The sequence below is a fragment of the Erinaceus europaeus genome, chromosome 1 (genome assembly GCF_950295315.1).
Source record: "Erinaceus europaeus chromosome 1, mEriEur2.1, whole genome shotgun sequence".
Taxonomy (NCBI): domain Eukaryota; kingdom Metazoa; phylum Chordata; class Mammalia; order Eulipotyphla; family Erinaceidae; genus Erinaceus; species Erinaceus europaeus.
Genome location: NC_080162.1, coordinates 39652162 through 39661108, shown reverse-complemented (window position 1 = coordinate 39661108; position 8947 = coordinate 39652162). Strand labels below are relative to the sequence as shown.

General features: G+C 41.6%; 1 non-coding gene across 1 annotated transcript; it reads left to right on the top strand.

Moving 5' to 3' along the window:
• Positions 1 to 8518: 8518 nt before the first annotated feature.
• Positions 8519 to 8627, top strand: LOC132542754 (U6 spliceosomal RNA). Its single transcript, XR_009553727.1, has one exon. It is a non-coding gene; the product is annotated as a U6 spliceosomal RNA (small nuclear RNA).
• The last annotated feature ends 320 nt before the right edge of the window (positions 8628 to 8947 follow it).

Sequence of the window (8947 nt, the reverse complement as noted above, 5' to 3'; positions counted from 1 at the left end):
GTGCCGGAGGGAAATACAGGTCCAAAAAGGATGACAGAGGACCTAGGGGTGGGTTCTATTGTTATATGGAAAACTGGGAAATATTATGCATGTACAAAATATTGTATTTACAGTCAAATGTAAAACATTAATTCCCCAATAAAGAAAGAAAGGAAGAAAAAAAGAAAGAAAGAAAGCTATACTCCTAGCATCCAGCAGCAGTTGGGAAAATGTTTTGGGCCAGGGTCAGTGTTTCTTGCATCCATGGAATTGTGAATATTCAATTTAAAATTGTATCTCCAGGTGTAGCAAGAAGCCCCTCACTTGTGTTCCCATAATCCCCTGCATTTACAGGAGATGCCGTCTGCACAGTGGCTTTCTGTTTGACTGAGTGACTCTTACAGGTTAGGACTGTTTTGTCTTACAGCATTCCTGCATCAGAGCTAAAATTTATGACTAATACAGCTTAGGAAGAAGACCAGAAAGAAACAGTGGACTGGAAGATGGTGCAGTGGAAAAAGCCTTGGATCCTCAAGCATGAAATCCAGAGTTCAATCCCTGGTATCACATGTAGCAGAGTGACACTCTGCTTCATGCTCTCTCTTCTCCATCCTCCATAAATACGTAAATAAGTAAATATTTTAGATGGACCTGTAAATTACCTAACTTAGATATTGTGTTACTTTGCTATATGCATGACTCAGGTTTGAGCCTAACCGTCACCACAATGAAGGGATCTTTGGTGCTGTGGTCTCTTTAACTCTGTCTCTATCTAAATTAGTGATGATGGTGGTTATGATTATGATAGTGGTGAAAGAAACAATCTGATTTTTAGCTAGATTTCAAAGTCTTAGTTTTCTTGTTCACTAAGTGCATGGATATATGAATGGAAGGATGAATAGATGGTTGATGTCTGAATGGGCAGATGGAGGATAAATGAATGGGCTGGATAAATGTCTTTATTTATTTATTGGGGAATTAATGTTTTACATTCAACAGTAAATACAATAGTTTGTACATGCATAACATTCCCCAGTTTCCCATATAACAATACAACCCCCACTAGGTCCTCTGTCATCCTTCTGGATAAATGTCTTAATAGTCTTCTCTAAGATTTAGTACTCGGGGGTCAGGTGGTAGCACACCGGGTTAAGTGCACATGGTGCCAAACTCAAGGACCAGCATAAGGATCCCCCTTATAGCCCCGGGCTTAAGAGCATGTGGTGCAAAGTGCAAGGACCCGCGAAGGATCCCGGTTGGAGCCCCCTGCTCCCCACCTGCAGAGGGGTAGCTTCACAGGCGGTGAAGCAGGTCTGAAGGTGTCTTTCTCTCCCCCTCTGCCTTCCCCTCCTCTCTCCATTTCTCTCTACCCAACAACAACCATCCAATCAATTACTACAACAATAAAAACAAGGGCAACAAAAGGAAAAAAAAAAAAGCCTCAAGGAGCAGTGGATTCGTAGTGCTGGCATTGAGCCCCAGCAATAACCCTGGAGACAAAATAAAAAAAAAAAAAAAAGATTTAGTATTCTAGCAAGTCCTGAATATTAGTTATGGAAAATGTATCGAGATGCCAAAATATCCTCATTACTTTTTTATTTAGCAAATAATTATCGAGCTCTTCTATGGCAGTGGTGGATGGTGGGCGGGCCACAGTGCTGTGGGTGGCTGGATAGTAATCACTTGGCTAAAGCTACAGTTGTAGGGGACTGAGCAGTGGTGCACCCAGTTGAGTACACACGTGTGCAAAGACTTGGGTTCAAGTCCCCAGTCCCCACCTGTCAGGGGAGGGAGAAGCTTCATAAGCAATGAAGCAGTGCTGCAGGTACCTCCCTCTCTGTCTCCCCTTCCTTTCTCAATTTCTATCAAAATAAATAAAACAGCTAAATAATAAATCAAAGAGCGAAGAAGATATGTTCTTTGCTTATAGAAATCACTGGAAGGATGAGATCTGCCAATAAGCAAAATAACATGGAGGCATGGGCTGTATTATCACTTTTTGTGACCTGTCACCCACAGGAGGAAATGCAAATGTCTCTGTGATACACAGAGATGAGCATGTGTTCCTCCCACTTCTGTCTCCCAGCCTCTGCTTTCTCGGCTAGAAACAAATCTCATTACCAATTAGGTGTGTAGAAAGAGATATTTTAGGCACTTACACACAAATACATGCATTTCTTTTTTAACCCAAATGGTGGCATTCTGTATGCAGTCTAGCACCTTACTCTTTCACTCCATGCTCACATGATGATGGCTCTTACCCAGTTCATATAGAGCAGCTTTGTTTTACAAGGTCTCCTTCAGTGTGTGATGGACAGAGAATTCATCCTTTCCTCCTGGGTTCTAGGAGGTTTCTGGACTCCTGCTGTTGTAACCATAATTGTGAAGAGTGTGCTTGTTTAGGTCACTTCACACGAATATTAATGGATGGATTTCCAGGAATGAGAATTCATTTCAGGCTTGGTAGATTCCACCATGCTGCCTTCATGTGGCCTTACTGTCCCCTAACGCCTATGTGAATAGGTTTCACTGGGGGCAGTGGGACAGTACTTTACGTGGGGTATTCACTTACCAAGGAAGGAGGTGACACTTAGGTTTGATGGGTGAGAAGGAGACAGGCGAGAGCCCGTCTGAAACACAGGCTAGCAAAGGTAAGTTTAGGAGTAGAAGAGCTAATTTGGCTAAGGAGATGAGACTAGAAACATGTGGATCTTGGAGGCCTTGGAAAGGAACTCAGTCCTAATCCAGGGGCAGTGGAAAGCCATTAGAAGGTTATTGGGAGAGATCTGAATCTGGTTGAACAAATGTTATAGTGTGCAAGAAGTGTGATTCAAATCCCCAGTCTGCAGGGGTGGGGGAAGCTTCATGAGAGGTGGTACAAGAATACAGGTTTCTTCCCCTTTCACTTTGTCTCCCCCTTCCCTCTCAGTTTCTGTCTTTAGCAAGTAAATACAATAGGAAAAAAACAAAAGTAAATGAACATCTTTTTTTTAAATATTTTATTTTATTTATTTATTCCCTTTTGTTGCCCTTGTTTTATTGTTGTAGTTATTATTGTTGTTGTTATCGTTGTTGGATAGGACAGAGAGAAACGGAGAGAGGAGGGGAAGACAGAGGGGGAGAGAAGATAGACACCTGCAGACCTGCTACACCGCCTGTGAAGCGACTCCCCTGCAGGTGGGGAGCCGGGGTTCTAACCGGGATCCTTATGCCGGTCCTTGTGCTTTGCGCTACCTGCGCTTAACCGGCTGCGCTACAGCCCGACTCCCTGAACATCTTAAGATACACACACGACTTTAGGACTGGAGAGATATTTTATTAGGCATGGTGCATGCCCTGACATGCAACTGGCTCCCATATATAAGCCAGAGCTGTTCAGTGCTCTGGTAAAATAATAATAATACATAAGTAAATAAGTAAAAGAAAGACAAAGATCACTTCATCTGGAGAATGGAGCATAGGAGGTAAGAGTGGAAATTAAGAGCCCAAGGAGGAGACCACACAGTTAACAAGAGATGGTAGATGCTCGCTTGCCCATAGAGCTGGAGCAACTTGGGAAACAATTTTGGGGCAGCCAGAACTTGATGAGTTGGGTGGAGTTGAGCATAGGATAAAAAATTGAGGAAAATATTGTGGAATTCCTACAGTTAGAAAAATTGAAGTGTGAAAAACTCAATAGGCTAGCTTTGTATAGCTGAGACCCATAAAGTTAATCACAAGGAGGAAAAACCCTGTGGAAGTAGCACTCAGCTTATTTGAACCAGTACCCAAGATCTTAAAGCTGGACCTGTGATTGTCCCTTTTCTGGAGGTGGCCTATCTTAGCACTCTAATGTGAATTTCCTAGGATAGGATGCATATTAGTTCTAAAGCCAGATGCATCTAGATGCCCTGATATACTAAGACAAGGACTGGGTGGGACTCTCTGTGGTTGGTTTTGTTTAACTCAATTATAAATTCCTTCACCTTCCAAAAGGAGGTGGGGGTAGGTAAATCCAAGGGTGTGGCTCTTTAGAACTTTATTCACTGTCAACAATGGAAGGAAATTTGGAGGTCATTAGCTTAACCTCTGATTTGGGGGGGGGGGTTGTACTTTTTTAAAGTAGTAAATTACCTTATACTCTCTAAAAAGTTATTCAAAATTAACACATTGTTTATTATTATATACCAGGATCTAGGACAAACGTTTTCTTTTTCCTTTCTCTCCTCTCTCTTTCTCTCTTTCTTCCTTCCTTCTTTCCTTCCTTCTCTCCTTCCTTCCTTCCTTCTCCTTTTTTATATACAGAGAATCTGAGATAAAAGAAAAAGAATAACAGAGACCACAGCACTAAAGTTTCCTTCAAGATGTTGTGGCTGGGCTCAAACCTGCGTTGCATATACAGTAAAGCACTGCACTATCTAAATGAGCTATTTCACTGGCCCTAGGACAAATGTTTTCATTTTAATCATCCAGATTCTCTCCAAAGTGATTTTTGTTTATCACTGAATTTTTATTGCTCCATGCTGAACTTTTTAGATAAAAGCCAGAGACTGTAAGACAGTACCAAAGTTTCCCTCAGTGTGATAGGTGCTGGATTTGAAGCTAATCTTGCACATGACCAAGCAGGTGCTATCCAGATAAACTGTCTTGCCAGACTGGGGTGCTATAATTACCTGTCCATAACTGAGGATGAATTGGTCCAAAGTTCCTTGACTCTGATGAGATCCCAGCTGCCTCTTTCTGAGTCTGGGAAAAAGAAGTGAAATCTCCAAACACAGATGACTCTCCAACTTCCTATCTATAATAACTAAAGTAAGATTCAATCAAGAGGAATTGTTCTGTGACCAAGAAATGAAGAAAAAAAATGAAGGATCTTCAAAGTAAGATAACTAGTCCTCGAAGTCTTTTTCTTTCACTTGACTTCTTTATTCACTAATGAGAAAACATGGAGAGAGAACCAGAACATCATTGAGACATGTGATGCCAGGGATCAGACTCCGAGGCTTGGGCTTGAGAATTTAGTGGCCACCTCCTAGGCTACTCAAAGGTATATCTCAAGGCTTTGATGGGTCCACTCAATGTATCAGGCCTCAGAGAGAATGATCTGAAAACACTGTTGTCAGCATAACATAAAGAACTGACCCTCAGTTGTTTGCAAACTGAAGGACTATATTCTTAGTTATTATTAGTCTAATAGGGAAATAAGGCACAGGGGGTTGGGCGGTAGTGCAGAGGTTTAAATGCACATGGCACCAAGCACAAGACCCAGTGTAAGGATCCCGGTTCGAGCCCCCAGCTGCCCACCTGCAAGCAGTGAAGCAGGTCTGCAGGTGTCTGTCTTTCTCTTCCCCTCTATGTCTCCCCACTTCTCTCAATTTCTCTCTATCCTATCCAACAGCAATAGCAATGACAACAATAACAATAATAACGCCAACAAGGGCAACAAAATGGGAAAAAATGGCCTCCAGGAGCAGTGATTCATAGTACAGGCACTGAGCCCCAGCAACAGCCCTGGAGGCAAAAAAAAAAAAAAAAAAGCACAATGTACAAATTGCTGTGATCCAGTATGCAACTTAATACACTTAGCCCAAAGAGCTTCTTTTCAGGTAACAGAACTAGTGTCTACCTTGTGTCCCTCTTGAGGACATTACCATCATAAACCCTTATAAAGTTTACATGTGGGAGTCTCAACACAAACCTGAATGACTTTGAAAACCTCTACTTGGGACTGGGGAGACAGTACAGTGGAGATGTAAAAACGCTTTCATGCCTGAAGCTCTGAGGCCCCAATTTAATATCCAGCACTATAAACCAGAGCTGAGAAGTTCTCTGGTCTCTCTCTCTCCCCCATGTCTCTCATTAAAATAAAGTCTTAAACAACCTCTACCTGTAGGGTGGGGGAAGGGAAGTAGCATAATATGCAAAAGACTTCCACACCTGAGGCCTTAATGCTCCCTGTATACCACCACCCCCTCCCATGAACTAGAGCTAAAAACAAACAACCCCCAAACAAACGAACAAACAAACCCTTTAACATGTAAGAAAATGTTCTGGATGATGGAATTTTTGCCCCTTGGGTTCTCAAGGCTCCACTGTTCTCAGAAGACTTTTTTTTTCTATTCTATTCTATTCTATTCTATTCTATTCTATTCTATTCTATTCTATTCTATTCTATTCTATTCTATTCATTTATTTGGATAGAGATAGCCAGAAATGAAGAGGGAAGGGGGTGATAGAGAAGAAGAGAGATGGAGGGACATCTGCAATACAGCTTCACCACTCACAAAGCTTTCCTCCTACAGGTGGAAACCAGAGGCTTGAACCCGGATCCTTGCGCACTGTAACATGTGTGCTCAACCAAGTGCTCCACCACCCAACCCCAGGACTCTTTTCCTTCCTTTAAATATCTGCCTTTTTAGTCACCAAGTTGCAGATGTTACTATGATTCCATCCTGATTTCCTGGGCAGACAACCTCACCAATGTGTCCAGAGCCTTAGCCCACTAGGGAAACAAAAATAGGCTGGCGGGTATGGACCAAACTTTCAATGTCCATGTCCAGCAGAGAAGCAATTACAGAAGCCAGAACTCCCACCTTCTGCAACCCATAAAGAATTTTGGTCCATATCCCCAGATAGGGGAGAATTGTTAGGGGAAGATGACCAGAAGGCAGTGAACTACAACTCCATCAGGACCTGGAGAGAGAAAAGGGAAAAAGAAAGGACATTCAGAAGTAGCTATAGGTGTATGTATAGTTATAGAAACAACAGCCAACCCATATCTGTGATTTTGGGAGAACTACTGCACTTTCCAGAGCTCAGGTGGTGGGGATGATGTGGAATTATACTCCTGTTATCTCATAATTTTGTAAATTAAAAAAAAAAAAACAGGTGCTAGAATGGTGCTCTGGATTTCTCATGCAAACAAACAAATCCTTTTTTGAAAGAAACAAAAATTCAGGTAGAGACAGACGGGAAGAAGAACGAGACACCACCGTATAGGAAGCTACCTCTGGTGCATATTCTCCCATGTGGTACTGGGAGCAATGAGTGGTGCCCTATGTAAACTACCAGGTGAGTACTAGATTAAAAAAACAAAGATGTATTTAGTTATGAGAAAGAGAGTGAGAACCATTGTATTACTCTGGCACGGGTGATACTGGGGATCAAAATTGGGACATCATGCTTCAGGGTTCAATGCTTTAATTACTGCACTGCCTCCTGGGCCACTGGATTTTTTAATTATTTTTTTAATGAGATTCCTTTTCTCTACTCTTTTATTATGAAAGAGAGGGAGAGAGATAGACCAGAGTTTCACATTGCCATTTATGATGGTTTTTGTCTGTCTTGGTTTCACGTGGTGCAGGGATTGAACACACTTGTGAGGTATGTGCTCCACTGCTTAACCACCACCTCCCTGTCCCTAGATGATTAAAAATGTTTTAAAGCTGGGTTGTGGTAATGATTCTGCAACTCCAAAAGTTCCTGAAGGTCATGAAGCTGTACTCTCACAATGGGTGAATTTCATTTTTATGCAGGTTATGCCTTAATGAAGTTGTTTGACAACAACAAAAAAGAACTCTCAGCTTCTGAGTCCACAGAAGGGGTCTCTTTTATCTCTAGAGGCAACACTCAGGATTTCCATGGGACAGAATGTGGTATTCCGTGGTCCGGAGGTGGCACAGTGATAAAACTTTGAAGTCTCAAGCATGAGGTCCCGAGTTCGATCCCCAGCAGCACATGTGCCAGGGTGATGTCTGGTTCTTTCTCTCTCTTTCTGTCTTTCTCATAAATAAAAATAAAAATCTTAAAAAAAAAAAAGAATGTGGTATTATTCCCCGTGGGTGGGCGAGCGGGGGTGTGGGGGTGGTCTGGGGTTTCTCCTGCAAGTGGGTGAATTGAAGGTTGGGATGGTGGGTGTTTCCTCCTACACAAAGCTGAACAGATCAGGCGCCCATCCCCACATTCCAAAGGAGAAGAGTCTCGCTGAAGCAAGAGGCACCAGTGCAGTTATTCGATCTGTGATTTGTGGTTGATTCTGCTTGGTGGCGGTTTCTGAGGAAGGACAATTACATTAATTGTGCCTTTCAGGAAATGGTCCCTAAAGAGAGGTAAGAAGGCCTTAATTATGGGCCTGCCTGTCAATTAGAGTGAAATCCTAAGTTTGAATGTCCAAAAGTATCCCAAGTTTTCTGTTGCCCCTTGGTTTTTAGGTTTCAGAGTTTTTTTTTTTTAAGACTGCAAAGTGATATTTTATTTTGTTTATTTAAATTTTACTTAATTTTGGAGAGGGAAGAGAGAGAGAGAGAGAGAGGCTGTAGCACCAAATTTTCCTTTAATGTGGTAGGGGCTAGGCTTGAACCTGGGCTAGGCATATGGCAAAGCAGCACACTATGCAAGTGAGACTTTTCATCAACCTGTAGCTTTCAAAATCTATGCAAAGTACCAAGGGCTCCAGAATTCATGGGAGAAACTTTCTACTGTGTCTCGTTTCTTCTGAAACCATTTAGCTGCTTTTCCTTAAAAATAAATTAATTAATTAATTTAAAAAAATATAGAAATGGTGCTCGCTTTGGCAGCATATATACTAAAAAATCAGAATGATACAGAGAAGATTGGCATGGCCCCTGCGCAAGGATGATAGGCAAATTTGTGAAGCATTCCATAAAAAAATAAAAAATAAATTATAGCGATGTAAAAAGAGAGAAAAAAGAGGTTTTAGTTTATGATCTCTTGAAGGAGTCTACGTATCCCCTTCCTCCCCGCCTTCTTATTCTTATTTTACATGAGCACTGCTTAGTTCTGGCTTATGGTGGTGCAGGGGATTGAATCCAAGACCTTTGGTGCCTCAGGAATTAAAGTTTTTTTTTTTTTTGCATAATCATTACACTATATCCACAGCCTTATCTTTGTATTTGATTGCTTAAAAATATTTTTATTTGTTATTAACAGTTTGTTACAAGACTGTAAGATTGCAATGTATAGTTCCACA